The sequence below is a fragment of the Leucoraja erinacea genome, chromosome 1 (genome assembly GCF_028641065.1).
Source record: "Leucoraja erinacea ecotype New England chromosome 1, Leri_hhj_1, whole genome shotgun sequence".
Classification (NCBI taxonomy): Eukaryota; Metazoa; Chordata; class Chondrichthyes; order Rajiformes; family Rajidae; genus Leucoraja; species Leucoraja erinaceus.
In genome coordinates this window covers 70,317,515-70,335,758 of record NC_073377.1, presented here as the reverse complement: position 1 = coordinate 70,335,758, position 18,244 = coordinate 70,317,515, and positions in this window count along the sequence as shown.

Genomic DNA, 18,244 nt, shown 5'->3' with positions numbered 1-18,244 from the left:
TCAAAGGCATAAACATTTTGGGATGTATGATCTGCATCTGCGCCAGCCAAGAAATTCATTTTCACATAAAAATCCATCTGCTGTATGAGTGAATTTACAGGACTATGTTTCTATGCCAAATTGAACTAATTTCCAAATCAGGCGCAAAGTTTCCCAATGAAAACAGATTAATTTCACAGGCAAAATATATTAAGAGGATTGCTACATAATTTATGCCGTCCATAAAATCAACCTCAGTAATTTACAGCAATACAGGTTGCAAATTAGTCGTCTGCTTGGACCAGGGCATGAGGTTTCGTTATTCGCTGCCGTTACAGTACTGCTGCTGATGTTGCAATTCCTTCTTTTAGTTTAGTTTAGTTTAAATTAATATAGTTTAGTTTAGAGATGCAGCGTGGAAACAGGCCCTTCAGCCCACCAAGTCCGCATTGACCAGCGATCCGAACACATTAACACTATCCTACTAGCACTAAGGGCAAATTGCATTTATACCAAGTCAAGAAAACTACAAACCTGTACATCTTTGGAGTGTGGGAGGAAACCGAAGATCTCAGAGAAAACCCATGCAGGTCACGGGGAGAACGTACAAACTCCGTACATACAGTACCAGTAGTCGGGATCGAAACCTGGTCTCTGGCACTGCAAACCCTGTAAGGCAAGGAATTATGGTTTGAAATTTTTGCCTTTTAGTTACTAAATATGTGATAAGTGGAAATTATTTTTTTTTCTGGCTAACTCATCAATTTATTTTGAACACAGCAATCCGCTCTCCATTTATGCTCTGATTTCTAATGCCTCATTAGTGGCATCTTCCTTGCTCATCTATCCTTTACCCTTATTACTGCCATGGTTATCTCCCTCAAGTAGGTCAGACTTTCATCGATCAGCTTCCTAATTTCCTCTGGATCACGTAACAAACTGGAGAATACTAGATTAAAAATAAAAAGCTTGAGACTTTTCCAATTATTTTGAATTTCAAAATATGTAATTTGTGATGTGAAATAACTGATGGCAGAAAGCAGAAAGAGCAACATTTTAAAATCTTCAAATTTATTCAGTATTGCAGTTAATAAGATGGTTTGCTTTGAAGTAATAGCTACAATGCCTTGTTCTTTTTTAGTACATGAATGTGGAGAGTGTGCTTTCATTCCAAATTCATCAGAGAAAAATATCAAGCTGTGCATGATACAGTCACAATTTGTGTAAAAATCTGTACCCTTACCTCTACTCTAAGGAGTTTACTGTGTGTTTGCCGGCAGCTGCTCATCAGCAGAGACATGCTGTCAGCACCAATCAAATATACATTTTCTTTAGTAGATGAACAGTCCTTGTTTTAGAAAGAGATGAATAGCTTAATATCAGAGATTTGGAGATGAATTGCAACCCTTTGACAAGCCATTGAGTTGTGAAAGACTCCACCTTGGTTGAAAAAAGTCATTTTCTATTTAACTCACTGCCTGTTATACAATAAAAATATTAAATTTCAATAAGGAATTCAAATTATATTTATTTTTTTATTAAAGCAATACCAACAATGCTCCGTAGACTAAAAAATACAATTTGTGGCCAAAATTTATTAACGAAGGTGAATCCTTTTGCATGTTGGCATCTCTATGTTGGCATGTTGGCATCTCTATGAACTGAAAGGTAAATGTAAATAATGAATTATATTTACATTTTTACTGACCATGTACTGTACAACATCTAAGGAAATATCTGATGCTCGGTAATTTACTGAAGAAAACACCACTGGCAATATGTTTCAAGCATAAATATGTTTTATTGCTTAACCATGGTGGTGAACCCACAACTGATTGTAGATTTAAAAAAAATGGCAGCCAAGGGAGATGTTTCCAAACTCATGGCATGAAGCCATGTTCATTATCCAAGAAGCAGTACACAGGGACCCATCAACCCAGCCACAGAGCACTGGAAAACACCCATGAGTCATTCACCACCATGGTAAGTGAAATACATATTTATGCTTGAAACATATGGGGAGCACGGTGGCACAGTGGTCAAGTTGCTGCCTTATAGCGCTTACAGCGCCAGGGATCCGGGTTCGATCCTGGTTACGGGTGCTTGTCTCTATGGAGTTTGTACGCTCTCCCCATGACCTGCGTGAGTTATCTCCGAGAACTATGGTTTCCTCCCTCACTCCAGAGACAAACAGGTTTGTAGGTTAATTGGCTTCGGTAAAAATCGTAAATGATCCCTAGTATGTGTAAGATAGTGTTAAAGGGCGATCTCACGGTGCGACCTGAAGCAAGACCTAACAAGAGTGTAACATCGTGGGAACCTTCTGCGATAGCTGTACGGCATTCGTGGACCACCGAGGACCTCCGTGGCGCTGACGGCAGGCAGTCGTGTGACTTGGTAAGGTCGGGAGAAAATTCAAACATTTTTGAATTTCTCCAAGAGTGTCTTGAGCAGCGTTGCAACATTGTATGAGTGCAGATGCCAGTGCGATATCCTTGCGAGTACCGTGGGAACTCCTGCAAACTTGAATCATAATCTGTGTTTGTTTTACATGGACTAACACATAACTCTGTGATTCTAAAGTACACAGACAAGCCCTATGGATTGCCGTGTGCAATGGGGGGACATCCAGCATTCCGTGCTGAACAGGTAAACTATTGTGTTCAGTGCGATATAAATGTTTTAAAAATCATTAGCATCCACATATGGACAACAACTTATTCATGAGTTGTGTTAATGAGCTTCAAGAGAAGAACTCTGATATTAATGAGATTCTAGAGATGAACTCTCATATTAAAAGGGAACTTTAATGGAAGTTCCCGCAATTGTAAGGTCCGTGGGAAATTTTTCACATGTGCTTCTTACCTTCATTCTAGAGACACTCACCATCACCTCTGATGTTTGCAGACCTGCAGCCTGCTCGAGATCCACCTTTGCCTGTTGCTTACGGAGAGGTCCGTGGGAATAGTCCTTTTCAAGACAGTGCACAAGGTTGCGCTGACGTCAACTACCCCAATTAACCCTTGGAAGCTGATAATATTTGTTGTGCTTTTTCAAATAACAGTTTGAGTTTTCGTTTATTTTATTTGTTGGCCACTCACCATTTGGTGTGACATCTATACTCCTTTTACAATGTCTGTATGTTAATTGATGTGTCCTTTTGTACTCTTGTGCATATATTTTTTCTGTAGGTGGCCCCACATTTTATTATATCCTGAAGTGTGATAAAGCTTTTACCTCAGCATTTTGATTGTTATTGCTTGTTTATCTCCCTGCTGAATAAATATATTTTTGACTATTAGCTTGATGTCTGCAAATCGTCATTAATACATCACTGCAAGATGAATGTCTCTAATGTTATAATCCCTATCATGCTGAAACACAAAATACCTTGAAGGAGGTGATATAATCACATTTTAACTCATTAGCATCTTTGAGTGTGCAGGACCCTGAAATGTCCAGCTATTTAAACGTGTTCTTCACCTCTTGGTAGAAAATGAAATAAGACAATCAGCACGGTAAACGTGATACAAAGTCTTTATTCCTATTTGACAATATATGAAGACGAATTCTGTCACATATTGAGAGGAGATGCATCACACAAAACATTTGTCTGTAAAAGGGCCTCGCAAACACGAAATACAACAATTGAGGCACGCAAGATTATTTAACACACATTATATCCATCAACCTCCGCTACACGCGTGAACTCAGGCATTTAAAGGGACAATGCAATGTTCTAAACGGCAGGTTTTGCTGACGAACAAATTATAGGAAGTACTTTTCAGAGAATCACACTAGGAAGTCAGCTTATAACATGCAGTAGTGTTCCTGTGGTCGGCTACCCATCAATATAGCTGTCCTGCCACAGCACACTCCCCAATTGTGAATTGTAGTAAGCGCAGAGATGGTCTCTTTGCTCTTTCACACTGGCTGTACCCCAGTTACCTCTGAAACGCTGCAGTGAGACCATTTTCAACTTGTTCGCACCACTTCTCCAAGCACCTAGTGTTACTTCCCCTGTGTCACTGTCCACTATGTCACTGTCCTGGATGAATGTTGCTGATCCAGCAGGTGCACCTCTCATTCGGATCAGGTTGTGCAGAACACATGCTGCATATACTATACTCTCCACATTCTTGGGCCTCTGCTCCATTGTCTTGAGCAAGCATCTAAATCTGTTTGCCAAGATGCCAAAAGAATTTTCTACTACCCTCCTGGCCCTTGACAGCCTGTAATTGAAGATCCTCTGTTCCCTAGTTAGATTCCTCTGTGGATATGGCTTCATAATCCAGGGCCGTAGTGCAAAGGCGTCATCAGCAACCATCGCATATGGGATGTCCGGGCTGTCTTCTCCTGACAGAGGCTCTGGATCAGGCATGCCTGCTGTTCCACCTTCCATTCTCTTTCCAAGCGTTTTTGATGCATATGCAGCGCTAATGCATACAGCACTTCCATGAAAATAACAACCAGCCTGTACTCGAACATACTTTGTATAGGCATGTCTGCAAATGAGCAAATTCTAAGAACGGAGGTTATATTTATAGTGTGTGAAAAAAAGTGACATCATTTGTGCCACGTGATGAACTACACTACATTCCACGATGTTCATTCACGATTACCGGGAAAGATCGGGAGACGGACAAGTCACTCGCAAAAATGACAGAATTGCAGAGTACCGTGGGAACTCTTTATCTACCTCCCGCTATATCGTGCGGAACTCTTGCGGAACTCTTACTGGACCACGACCACTTCACTCGGGAGAGATCTTGCATCAGGTCGCACCGTGAGATCTAGCCATTAATGTGCGGGGATCACTGGTCAGTGCAGACTCGGTGGGCCGAAGGGCTTGTCTCCGTGTTGTATCTCTAAACTAAACTAAAGTAAACTAAAAGATCAGGTGGCTATGAGCAGGGGTTGAGGAGTCTCCCAAGTATATTTTTGAGAGAAGACGGGGATCTGGTGTAGACCCGTGACAAGGGATATGAAGTTAATGCAGGAAAGTAGCATGGAGGTGAAAGATCTGCCATGATCTTGTTGAACAGCAGAGCTGGCAAGAGGGTCAAGTGGCCTCCTCTTGCTTCTCTTTCAAATGTTCTTGCATTCTGAGAAGCCAATAACTGGGGGTACGCCAATCAAAGAGGGATGGGATGTATAAAGAGTGAGAGGGAGAGGACTGAAGACCTCGAGACCTCTGCCCACTCTCCATCCCTTTCAGCTGTCACAGTGCTCACCATTCCACCAGCCCTAGGTGGTCACCATCACCTGCCCCAGGAACAAGCCTGGGCTGCTGCTAAGGGAATACTGATCAAAGGCCTTGCAGAAGGCCTGTCTCAGAACTGGAGTAAATCGAATTTGTACCATAATTGATACACGTGACAATAAAATGACCTTGAAACCTTGAAACCTTGAGGTTGTGGAAAGAACAAAGCAGATGGAGGGGTGGAGCAGTGGTGGGCATGAAGGTGATATTGCGGTGGGGGGGGGGGGGGGGAGGTATGGAGAATGGAGAGCATTGAGCCAGAAGACTGAAAAGGGGTTGATTGCCCATTGCAGGCAAGGAAGTAACTGTTGAGGTGGCAGGTGCAAAAGAAGGGAAATTGTTTTGAATTGGGGAGAAGGGATCTGGAGAAGCCTGATCGGAGATTAGTGGGTGAAGGAAACATTGTAGAAGAGAAAATTCGGGGATGGCGAGGATCAAGTTTGAGGAGGGGTCATGGGCAGGGTAAGAATTCAGGGAGCAGAAAATGGGTGTGTATATCTGTGTCTTTGCCTACCCAATTAAGGTAATGGGTGTCAGGTAATAGGTCGACACGGTGTCAAACCTGATCTGTAGCAACTTCCCCGCATTGCACGCACTTACTCACAGGCACCTTCTACCCCTCACCACTTGTCGCAGCTCTGTGATCCCAGTCCAGCTACTCGGACATCCTGCGTGAATCATGAAGCGCAGTAGATACCTGGCTCAAAGAATACGGATCACCTTATTCTGAAATGGTATATAGAGGAGGACGACCATCTTCATGGACTGGAGTTTAACAATTAGTCAACCTAAGGCTGCTCTGTAATTGCTCAAATAATTGTGTTCTAACTCAGTGCTACTTAAACTGGAGAATGGTTCACCCAAGGGCAAATTAAATTATTTTAGGGTGAATTAAACTAGAGAGGTGAATGAAGGGGGAATTAATTAATTTATTCAGATATTTATATATTTTTTTCTTTACTTAAAAAAGGCATTGTCATTAAAGTGGTTAGTAAGCTCTTATTGGTTTGAATGGCAGTGGAGCTCGAAATTTGATATGATTTATTTTCTCTACCTATGGTTTTCTAATTTCAAAGTAGCAGTACATTTTCTGTAATATAACCTTTTAGGGAAGACCAGACATGCTAGTGGGATCATAACTTTATAAATGGCAACACTGGAGGATCGCCGTAGGCAACTGTTGAACTGTAACTTCACTTTGTGTAGCAATTTAGCTACCAATGTTGATATTTGGTTGTATTGTGAGCTTTCGTCGGGGACAGATAGAGAAAGTTACTAGACTAAGTGGAACCCGTTGGGTCCCGGCATCACAGGGGAGGTCTGGTCCCCCAACACATATTGGTGGTCAGTGGAATCTTGGGCTGGCGGCTCAGTTACCCAAGCCTGTTGTGCTGGCAGCTCACTCATGGCTGGTGGGCTGACAGTTGACTCACGGCTATTCCTTGAAATTCCATTTCAAGCAGGGTGCAAGGCCATCAAATTCAAATGCAGTTTTTTACCACTTCAAGCAGGGTGCAAGGTCACCAAATTCAAGTGCAGTTTCTTACCACTTCAAGCAGGGTGCAAGGCCACCAAATTGAAGTACAGTTTCATACCATTTCAAGTAGGGTGCAAGGCCACTAAAGACAACGAGTTGTGACCTCTCCTCCTCCATCTTGCAGAGACTGACCCACACCCCCACTTCTGGGTTTTATAGTCTGTCCCACCAGAAGGGATATGGCCTTCATGGCGTGATTGACAGGAGAGAGAATCTCACAATTTTTTAAACACTGATAACTCTTTTATTTTTCATCGATGGGAAAAATCCTCGACACCTGATGAGTGGAGGGGGACTCTGAGTAAAATGGCCAAAAATCACAGCTGCACGAGGTAGCGTTTCTTCCTAAATCAATATAAAGCACAAACAGGAAATGGTCAAGACTAGACTTTTAATTACATAGACATAAAAACAGTAGTTGCTCTACTCAACAGCCAAAAATCTGTAGCATCCCTTTGATCTGGTATTTTGTTGGTTCACATGCTTGATCATTGGTGTTTTATCATTAGTGTTTTCTGAGTCATTCGTAACTGTCACTGTATGTCATGTTGTTACTTGTGGGTGGAGCACCAAGGTAAATTTCTTGTATGTGAATACTTGGACAATAAACTTACTTATTTACTTACTTAGGGAAGATTCAAACAAGAGGACATGACTTCAGAATTAAGGGACAGAAGTTTAGGGGTAATATGAGGGGGAACTTCTTTACTCAGAGAGTGGTAGCGGTGTGGAATGAGCTTCCAATGGAAGTGGTGGAGGCAGGTTCATTGGTATCATTTAAAAATAAATTGGATAGGCATATGGATGAGAAGGGAATGGAGGGTTATGGTATGAGTGCAGGCAGGTGAGACTAAGGGGGAAAAAAAAATTTGTTCGGCACGGACTTGTAGGGCCGAGATGGCCTGTTTCCGTGCTGTAATTGTTATATGGTTAATGATATAGAAAGCAAGGCAACTTTAATTAGGCAAGGCGACTTTAATTAGGCAAGGCAACTTTAATTAGGCAAGGCAACTTTAATTAGGCAACACAGCGTTAGCATTTGCAAACCAAAGGCAACACAGCTTTAGCATATCCAAACCAAAGGCAACACAGCTTTAGCATTTCCAAACCAAAGGCAACACAGCTTTAGAATTTCCAAACTAAAGTAAACACAGCTTTAGCATTTCCAAACAATATTTTCAAACCACATTAAGGGAACTGACAGGTCAATAAAATCACTCACAGTTTAGTAGACATGTGTTCAGTATTATTCACAGCTCAGACTGAGAGATGTAACCCTCTCGCTCCCCCATCTTGCAGAGACTGACAGAGGCACTCAACACTTCTGGGTTTTATGGTCCCTCCGGAAGGGGCGTGGACTTCAGGAGAGAGAATCTCAACATTTTTTAAACACTAATAACTCTTTTAATTTTTAACCAATGGGAAAAAATCCTCTTGTCCTGCGCAGCGGAGGGAGACTCTGAGTAAGATGGCAAAATATCACAACCGTATGTGGCAGCATTTTTTCTTAAATCAATATACAGAACAAGAGGAAGTGGTCAAGATCAGACTTTTAGTAATATAAATATTAGTTGGCCATTAATATAATAAATCACATACTCCATGGTTTTTTGCTAGTTTTCCAAGAAACAAACTGCAATAATCAAAGCCCAAAAGGGTAAGATGGGGCTGAAACCCAGTGCTTAGACGCTGTAATGTTTTTTTATCATTCTAGTAGAACGATTTTCCAACTCCAGTGGTAATTAAACTTTTTTTTTCACTCCTCATTTTCTTTTTATATTTTTAGGATGTTCAAAAAGTTGAATAAAATAAACACATAAGAAATGAGTTAATTCATGCTTTTTGCTCATGCGACAAAATAAATTATATATAAAAATGTACATAATGGAGAATAAGACGAAAATTACCAAAAAACCCTAAGAAAATTTAGTCGAGGGTGAATGAAAATTTGTGATTAAGACTAAAGGATGAATTACACTGAAATAGTTTAAGAAGCACTGTTCTAACTGATCACACACAACAAATAGTATCTTAACTGCAAGGAGATACATTTTTCTCAGATTTTGATTTGGTGCTGCTAAATTAGAGTTGTGCAATAGAATCATTCTTGCAATAAAATCCAAAACCAAGGTCAAGGTCTTAAATTTGAAAACAATGGTGCACTAATTTTGGATTTAAATATTTCATAGAAGAACTGCGGTTTGTCTGTGTTTTTTAATATGGACTGAACATCTTTTTACTTTGTTTTTTATGGGCTTTACAGAATAATATGTTTACATATCTGTTGTGCTGCTGGAAGTAAGAATGTCATTCAGTTGCCCACTCTATGAGCTCCTGCAGCTTCCTCCAGGCTCCAAACATCTAATATCTCGCTTTGTGAGTCTATTCACCACCTCTGTTTCCACTACCCATCTGAAAGAAGCCTGGTCTACTGAGCTGAATTTCGAGGTGTCTGACGACACTTGGAATGAAGGTCTGACCAGAATCCAAACTTGTTCGATCAATGTCAGGTATAAACTGATTCAGTTTAAAGTCATCCACAGACTCCATTACTCAAAGACCAAATTACATCGAATCTACCCTGCTAGTTCTCCATTATGTGACAGATGCAAAAGTGCAGATGGTTCTTTAACACATATTTTCTGGCTCTGTCCTCATATGCAAATATACTGGTCTAAAATATTTAAGTGGTTTTCTGGGGTCTATGGAAAAGATATTCTCCCTGATCCAGAACTGGCACTTTTTGGATGCTCAGAGACTGCTTTGTACTTCACGTCTGAAGAACAACAAGCACTGATGCTTGGTATGGTGGCAGCCAAGAAAATGATCCTAACAGACTGGAAATCATCTACAACCTCCTGCTTCAAAAAATGGCTCAATGAAATGATAATAATCATACAGATGGAAAGGATACGCTTCTACAACTCCAAGGTACCAAACAACTTTTTAAGTGTTTGGGGTCCATTTATCAACCATCTCAAAGTCCAATAATTTCATAATTTCATATTATCTGCAGTGATGTAGTCCTGTGACCTTTACTTCTGCTTTTGCAATGCATGACTGTGTAGCACCATGTGGATTGTACCAATACTGTTATGTTTGGCGGCTTTGTTTTATTTATTTTTTATTTTTATTTATTTTTTTAAATTATATTTATTTGTTTTTCCTTCCTTTTTTTTCCTGTTGTCTTTTTCAGTTTTTATTTATTTATCTTTTTTTTTTTTTTGTTGTTTGTTTTGTTCTGTTTTGTTAAAAAATTGTATAAAATAATAAAAAATGTTAAAACAGAATGTCATTGTTCCATTTTGGGACATATGATGACAAAGCACTTGACTTTTGAATCGATGAATCAGACACCCTAGTCAATAGGCACTTGGTAATTACTGTAGATACAGCAGGAAAATACTAAGGCAAATTGAGCAAATATTTGAGGGAGTTGACTGTTCAGGAATGCACACTTTTGGCACTACTGGTATAGGTTATCCACGTCTGCCCTTTCTCATTCTCTTTCAGATATAAGCATTTAATAAGCTATAGTGATATCATTTAATCCATCAACCTGGCCTGGCTGAAGAAAGGTGAAACAAATCATATATTAAAAAATTCTGCAAGTACCTTGTTGCTGCCTGACAGCACCAGAGACCCAGGTGCGATTCTGACTACAGATGTACTCTGTACTGAGTTTGTACAGTCTCCCTGTGACCCCCTGGGCTTTCTCCAGGTTCTCTGGTTTCCTCCCAATCTCCAAAGTCTTGTTTCCAAGTTGCATCTCTTACTACAAGATAGTAAGCTAGTGCAGGAAAAAATAAGGCAAGTTTTGCAGGTTTTTGATCAGAATGGAAACATCAAATGACAGCTTTCATTTTGTGATCTATTTTTGCACCCAGTTTTATTCTGAAGATCAAATGATTAAAAAAACATCTAAAATAGAGATTTTATTATGGGCAGCACAGAAGCACATCTGTAACCTCATAACATTAGAGACTTGGTCAAGAGTAAGAAGGCTGGTTTAGGGAGCTGGGATCAAGTGTATACAGACATAAACAACTGGAATAACTCAGCGGGTCATAAATCATCTCTGAAGAAAAGGAATGGGTGGTGATTTGGGTCATGACATCAACCTGAAACGTCACCTATTCCTTTTCTCCAGAGATGTTGTGTGAACCGCTGAGTTACTCCAACGTATTGTGTCTATCTTCAGTTTAAACCAGCAGCTGAAGTTCCTTCCTACACATGGAATCAAGTGTGTCCCTGGAGGGGTTTGGGGAACAGGAGCATGCTAAAAAAGCAAATCAGGGCAAAATGTGGACAGTAGTTAGCTCCAATATTAAGCAGTTAATATGGAGGATAATCCCAAGAGATTTTATAAATACATTGAGGGAAAAAGGGTAACCAGAGAGAGAATAGGGACTTTCAGGAATCAAACTGATCAATTCTGTGTGGAGCCACAGGAGATAGGAAAGGTCCTCAATTCGTATTTATCCTCTGGTTTCACAGTGAAGGAAGTCATGTGGGTCGGGGAACTTGGACTGTCAGTATTATGGACAAGGAGGTGCTGAAGGTCTTAAAGCTTAGAGGAAAGTAGATAAATCTCCTGGGCCTGATCCGATATATCCGAGCTCGCTGTGGGAAGGTAGAGATGAAATTGCAGGTGCCCCATCTGAGAATTATGAGTCATCATTAAATACAGCTGAGGTGCTGGAAGACTGGAGAGTGGCAAATTTTGTACCTCTATTTAAGAAGAGCTGCAGGGAAAAGCCTGGGATCTACAGGCCAGGGAGCCTAACATCTGTGGTAGGACAATTACAAGAGTTTATTCTGAGGGATAGCAATACATACATTTAGGTGACCGGGGTCTGACGGTCAGCATGGTTATGTATGTGGGAAATCACCTCACAAATCTGATTGAGTTTTTTAAAGATGTGGCCAAAAAGAAGTCAGAGCTGTAGATGTATATATGGATTTCAGAAAGGCATTCTGCATGGTTGGCTGCTCTAGAAGGTTAAATTGCATTGAATCCAAAGAACTAGCCGACTGAATAGAAAATTGGCTTCATGGAAGGAAGCAGAGGGTGATGGTGGTAGGTTACTTTTCAGACTGGAGGCTTGCGACTGGTGGTGTGCCTCAGGATTTGGTGCTGGGCCCATTGCTGTTTGTTATCTATATCAATGATTTGGATGAGAATGTACAAGCTTTGATTAGCAAGTTTTCATATGACACTAAACTGGGTGTTATTGTAGGTAGAGAAATGGTTGTCAAAAACTGTGGCAGGATCTTGATCAGTTGGGCAGGTGGGCTGATAAATGGTTGATGGCGTTTACAGCAGAGAAATGCGAGGTGATGTATTTTGGGAATTCTAACCAGGGCAGGACCGACACAGTGAATGGCAGGGATCTGGAGTCTGGAGACTGTTGTAGAGCAGATGGATCTAGAAGTGCAGGTACATAGCTCCTTGAAAGTGGCATCACTTAAGGTGGTCATGAAGGCTTTCAACACATAAGGCTGATTGAGCTAAAAGTTTCTCCACCTGTGCAGAGGTAAAGGAAAGAGTCATCTGGCTAATCAGAGCTTGCAGGCTGGATGACTAAACAGTAAATACAGAGAATGAGGCGTTGGTAATAAAGCTTTGATGAAATTTGGTAAAAGGGCTGGTGAGATTAAGTGAGTAGGTCCTCCATGGTCTCATAGAAACATAGAAACTTTGAGCCCTTTGGCCCTTTGAGCTAGCACCGCCATTCAATATGATCATGGCTGATCATCTAAAATCAGTACTCCATTCCTGCTTTTTCCCCATATCCCTTGATTTCTTTCGCCCGAAGAGCTTAATCTAAATCTCTCTTGAAAACATCCAGTGAATTGGCTTCCACTGCCTCTGTGGCAGAGAATTCCACAGATTCACAACTCTCTAAGTGAAAAAGGTTTTCCTCGTCTCAGTCCTAAATGGCCTACCCCTTATTCTTAAACTGTGATCCAACCCGTCTCTACGCAAATTGTCGCCTATTCATGCCCTCCAGAGATGTGGCCTAACCTGCTGAGTTATCTTGTGCCCTTTTGTGCATTAAACAGCTTCTGCAGTTCTTTGGTTCTACATTCTTCCGATGTTGACAGAGACCAATAGAAAGCTGATACTAAATGGCTAACTTGTGGCGGGGACTGGCAGGAGTCCAGCCAAAAACTAGTCTAGTGTGTGCTCTAGACGTGTTTATTCTTCTGCATACAGCTCCCTACTCCTCTGCTGACATGGGCGTTGCCCAGCCTTAAATCTCAACTCAGATAACGACCCCGTGACTCGCGCCTCCCCCTCTAGAGCCGATGATTCGTGGTGACCTTGGGTTGCTATCAGGTGTTGCCACATGACCCCCCCCCAGAACCAGAGGAACCGAACCGCACAGGACTTCGCACGAGGCAGCCCGAATGCGTAGATTCAATCTCGCACCCCGGGGGCTTGCTCGGTTTGGGAGAATCTCCGGGAGCCCAGGACGGCGGACACCCGCGACGGGGAGGTTGAGCCACATGGACTGGCTCGCTCAGGTCCGTGTGGGCTGGTTTCAAATACGCCACAGACACCATTTCACGCCAGCCTCCCATGTCCAAATCGAATGTAGTAGGCCCGTGCCGCAGCACGCGAAAGGGACCTTCGTACGGGCGCTGCAAGGGTGACTTGTGGGAGTCACGGCGAAGAAAAACGTATGGGCAGCCCATCAGTGGCAGTGGCACATGGGAAGGGGCCACTCCATGACGCGACGTTGGGATCGGATACAGGGCACCGACCCTATCTCCCATCCTGCAGCAGCACCGATGACGGGGGTTCCTAGGACCCACCAACAGCAGAGGCAAACTCCCCGGGGAAGGTGAGCGAAGCACCAGTTACCAACTCCATGGAGGTGGTTGACAGATCCTCCTCAGGGGACGTCCGAATCCCCAACAGGACCCACGGCAACTCATCCATCCACCCAGGGCCTGTGAGACGAACCTTCAGGGCAGCCTTCAGACAGTGGTGGAACCACTCCAACAACCCATTTGATTGGGGATGGTACGTTGTCGTGTGGTGGAGCTGCGTCCCCAACAGGCGGGCCATTGCGGACCAAAGTTCCGACGTGAACTGGGCACCCCGGTCGGATGTGATGTGCAGTGGAACCCCAAAGCAGGCAATCCAAGTTGCTACGAGGGCACGAGCACACGACTGCGTTGAAGTGTCCGTGAGTGGGATGGCCTCCAGCCACCGTGTAAAATGGTCGACCACCGTAAGCAGTTGTGAAACCCCTTGGGACGGAGGCAGCGGCCCCACGATGTCCACGTGTATGTGATCGAACCGCCGGCATGGCAATGCGAATTCTTGAACGGGCGCCCGGATGTGTCAATGCACCTTTGATGTCTGGCACGGGATGCAAACCCGGGCCCAGCAAGCGACCTGCTTCCGAATACATGCCACATAAATCTTGCGGCCACCATAGCGACCGTGGCCCGGATGGATGGGTGGGCCAGCCCATGGATCACCTCAAAGACGCAACGGCGCCAGGCCGCCGGAACAATAGGCTTCGGCTGACCCGTGAATACGTCACAGAGGATGGAACGTGGGAGACCCAATGGCACATCCTCAAGCACCAAGCCAGAGATCGTGGTGCGGTACCCTGGCATCTCATTGTCCGTCAGCTGGGTCGCCGCCAAGTCAGAGTAATCTTGGCGAGGCCGGGTTAAGCACGGCTGCAATTGCCGGATGGGACAAAGCATCTGCTGCATTTGTAATTATTAGGCCGTAATTGAGGAAACGTCTTTGAAATATCATTAGCTTAGAGCAGGCCTCTGACATTTCTAATAAGATCAGTATTATATCTGGGTCCAATTTAATTTTGAGTATTTTGAGTAAAAGGTATCAAATATTCCCCTCGAGAAGTTTTGTAACTTTGTACAGGACGAAAAAAAATGGGTTATAGTCGCTTCTTGGAGGCGACATTTATCACAAATAGGAGAGACATTTGGGAAGATCTTGTTCAATTTGGACTTTGAATAATAGAGCCTGAGCAGTATTTTAAATTGTATCAGAGAGAGCCTAATATTAAGAGAGCAGTAATGTACGTATAAAAGGCTTTCCTCACAACTATCCTTTGAAATTAGTAAACTCAATTCATCTTTCCAAGCTCGCCTAAGCATTTCAGAAGATGGGATGTGTGCAGTTAAAAGGGTATAACAAATGTAGGATATTAACTTACTTGCCTTGCTTTTCATGCATTCGTCTAATATATCTGGGCCCATAGAATGACAGTCTTGTGTGTGTGTTTTCACATAGAATCGGATTAGAAGATATCCAAAAAGATTACTAGCTCTCAAATGATATTTCTCCTGAAATTCTTCAAACAAGAGGAAAATCTCCTTCTCGTAAAGATCTCCCAGCGTCTATATTCCTGAGTTTTTCCATTGTGCAAATGCCTTATCTAAAGTAGACGGTTTAAACGAAGGATTGTTAGCCATTGGTAAACGGAGAGAGAAATTTCTCAGTTTGAGAGTTGATTTCAACTGTTTCCATTCGTAGGGTGCTATGAAATCGGACTTTGCTCATATTTGTTAAATGTAGACGGTTATAAAACGATAGGATTTGTAGTAGAAAAAAAAAATTAGGGAGTGCTAATCCATTTTCTTTAATAAATGTTGTTTGTGAGATAATCCCAGAGTAATAACAGAAACTTCTTAAAAAAACCTTTTAGGGAGATAAATCGGTATTGATTGACATAGGTATAGGAGTTGTGGAAGGACACCATTTAGATAGTAATCTGCCTTCCTGTTTTTGCTACCAAAGTGGATAACCTCACATTTAAACTTCATCTGCCATGCATCTGCCCACTTCCCCAACCTGTCCAAGTCACCCTGCACTATCATCGCATCCTCCTCACAGTTTACACTGCCACCCAGCTTTGTGTCATCTGCAAATTTTCTAATGTTACTTTGAATCCCTTCATCCAAATCATTTGATGTATATTGTAAAAAGCTGTGTTCCCAGCACCGAGCCTTGCGGTACCCCACTAGTCACTGCCTGCCATTCTGAAAGGGACCCGTTAATCCTTACTCTTTGTTTCCTGTCTATCAACCACTTCTCTATCCATGTCAGCACTCTACCCCAAATACCATGTGCCCTAATTTTGCCCACTAATCTCCTATGTGGGACCTTATCAAATGCTTTCTGAAAGTCCAGGTACACTACATCCACTGGCTCTCCCTTGTCCATTTTCCTAGTTACATCTTCAAATAATTCCAGAAGATTAGTCAAGCATGATTTCCCCTTCGTAAATCCATGGTGAATCGGACCGATCCTGTTACTGTTATCCAAATGTTCGGCTCTCTCATCTTTTAGAATTAACTCCAGCATCTTCCCCACCATCGGTGTCAGGCTAACTGGTCTATAATTCTCTGTTTTCTATCTCCCGCCTTTCTTAGATTGTTGGAACGGAACAATCAAAACACATTTTAACATTGAACATCTAGGGCCAAACACCCAGGCAACTGTGAAACTGAGAGACCAAAGAGGAGATAGACTTATCAAAGATAGATAGTCAACGCCCATTGGAAAAAACATATCGAAAATCTCTTCAACTATGACCCGACCCTCGATTCCATCTTGATGGAAGATTCATGAGAAGAATAGATCGGGTAGATGCACAGAGACTTTTGCCCTGATTCTGGAAATTGAGAACCAGAGGACATATGTTTAACGTGAAGTGGAAAGATTTAGTAGGAATCAGAGGGGTAACTTTTTCACACAAAATATGGTGGGTGTATAGAATGAGCTGCCAGCTGCCAGAGGAGGTAGTTAAAGCAGGATCTATTGCAACATTTAAGGAAATTAGACAGGTACATGGATAGGACAGGTTTGGAGGGATATGTGCCAAACACAGGCAGGTAGGACATGGTGGTTGGTGTTGGCAAGTAGGGTCGAAGGGCCTGTTTCCATGCTGCATGACTCTATGACTATTATTAATTTCATGTACCAAGATACAATGAAATACTGCATTTTGCGTGTTTTTCAGGCATACCATACATGAGTGCAACAGGCAGTGCTAAAAAAAGAAAAGGAACAGAGTGCAGAATATAGTGTTGATGCAACAGAGAAAGTGCAGATAAAAATAATGCCAGGGCCACAATGGAGTAATGTTGGAGAACTGGAAACAACCTTAGTTCATGAAAGGTCTGTTTAAGAGTCTGATGACAGCAGGGAAGAAGTTGTTCCTTAATCTGATGCTTCATGCTTTCAAACGTTAGCATCTTCTGCCCAATGGGAGAGAGAAGAGGAAATGACTGCGGTGTGAGTGGGGGCACACTTACTTAGAAACACTGGCAAACTGAGAATGGCTCCAAAGGAAACGGTTTTTAATTTCTGTAAATATTCCCTTCTAATTGGAAAAAAAAACAATAAATGGGCAGAAAACCTAAAAATGGTGCTCCAAGCGATTTCCTGTCGCATTACAGTTGATGCAAATAGCGCAAAAAAAAAAAATCAAAATCAACAAATCGGCACAATGTAATAAAATTAAAACTGGAATGTCGATGTTCTTTGGATAATTTAGATTTTAAACAATTAGAAAGAAGATTAAGCTAAGGTCTTGAGCTGCATTGTCTGGTTAGCTGGATTTTATTGCAAGCTGTTAATTTGGCAAATGAGTTGGATTTCATCGTAGTAACAAACCTCTAAGAATCATCAAATCTTAGGTAAATTTAATAGGCTCCTCAAACTCATTAAGTAGAGTCCACACCATTTTTCTAGCTAGTCGTGCAATTAGTAACCTCTCCAAACAGCAACCAACTGAAGAGGAGTCATTGGTTAGATTATGGGTTGCCGCTTATATACTGTTCGAGATTGCGTGACCAAACTGCGGTTGAACGGAACATTATTTCAACAGTCTTCCTGCGGTACATAGAGTCATACAGTATGGAAACAGGTCCATGCCGACCAAGATGCCCCATCTACACTAGTCCCTCCTGTCCACATTTTACCTATATCCCTCTAAGCCTTTCCTATCCATGTACATGTCCAAATGTCTTTTAAATGTTGTTATAGTACCTTCCTCTACCTCCTCTAACAGATGATTCCATATGCACACCATATATATATAAATATATATAAATTAAAAACTTGTCCCTCAGGTTCCTATTGAAACTTTCCTCTCACCTTAAACTTATGTCCTCTGATCCTTGATTCCCCTTGGGTAAAATGTTTTCAATTTATCTATCTTCATGATTTTATACATCTCTATATGATCAAAAACAGTTTGTTGAGGTTTGCTGGTTGATATATCAATGGTTTTGTTTGTGTTGGTGAATGCCCTTGATCTCCATGTACTGATTATATTATAAGCAGTCTTGGGTAAGGTCCATACAATCAGTTTGTGTGATTATACAAAAGCTGTCAAGTCAGTGACACATTGTTTGATAATGCTAATTTGAGGATGACCCGGCAAAGTTGCATTAATTATTCA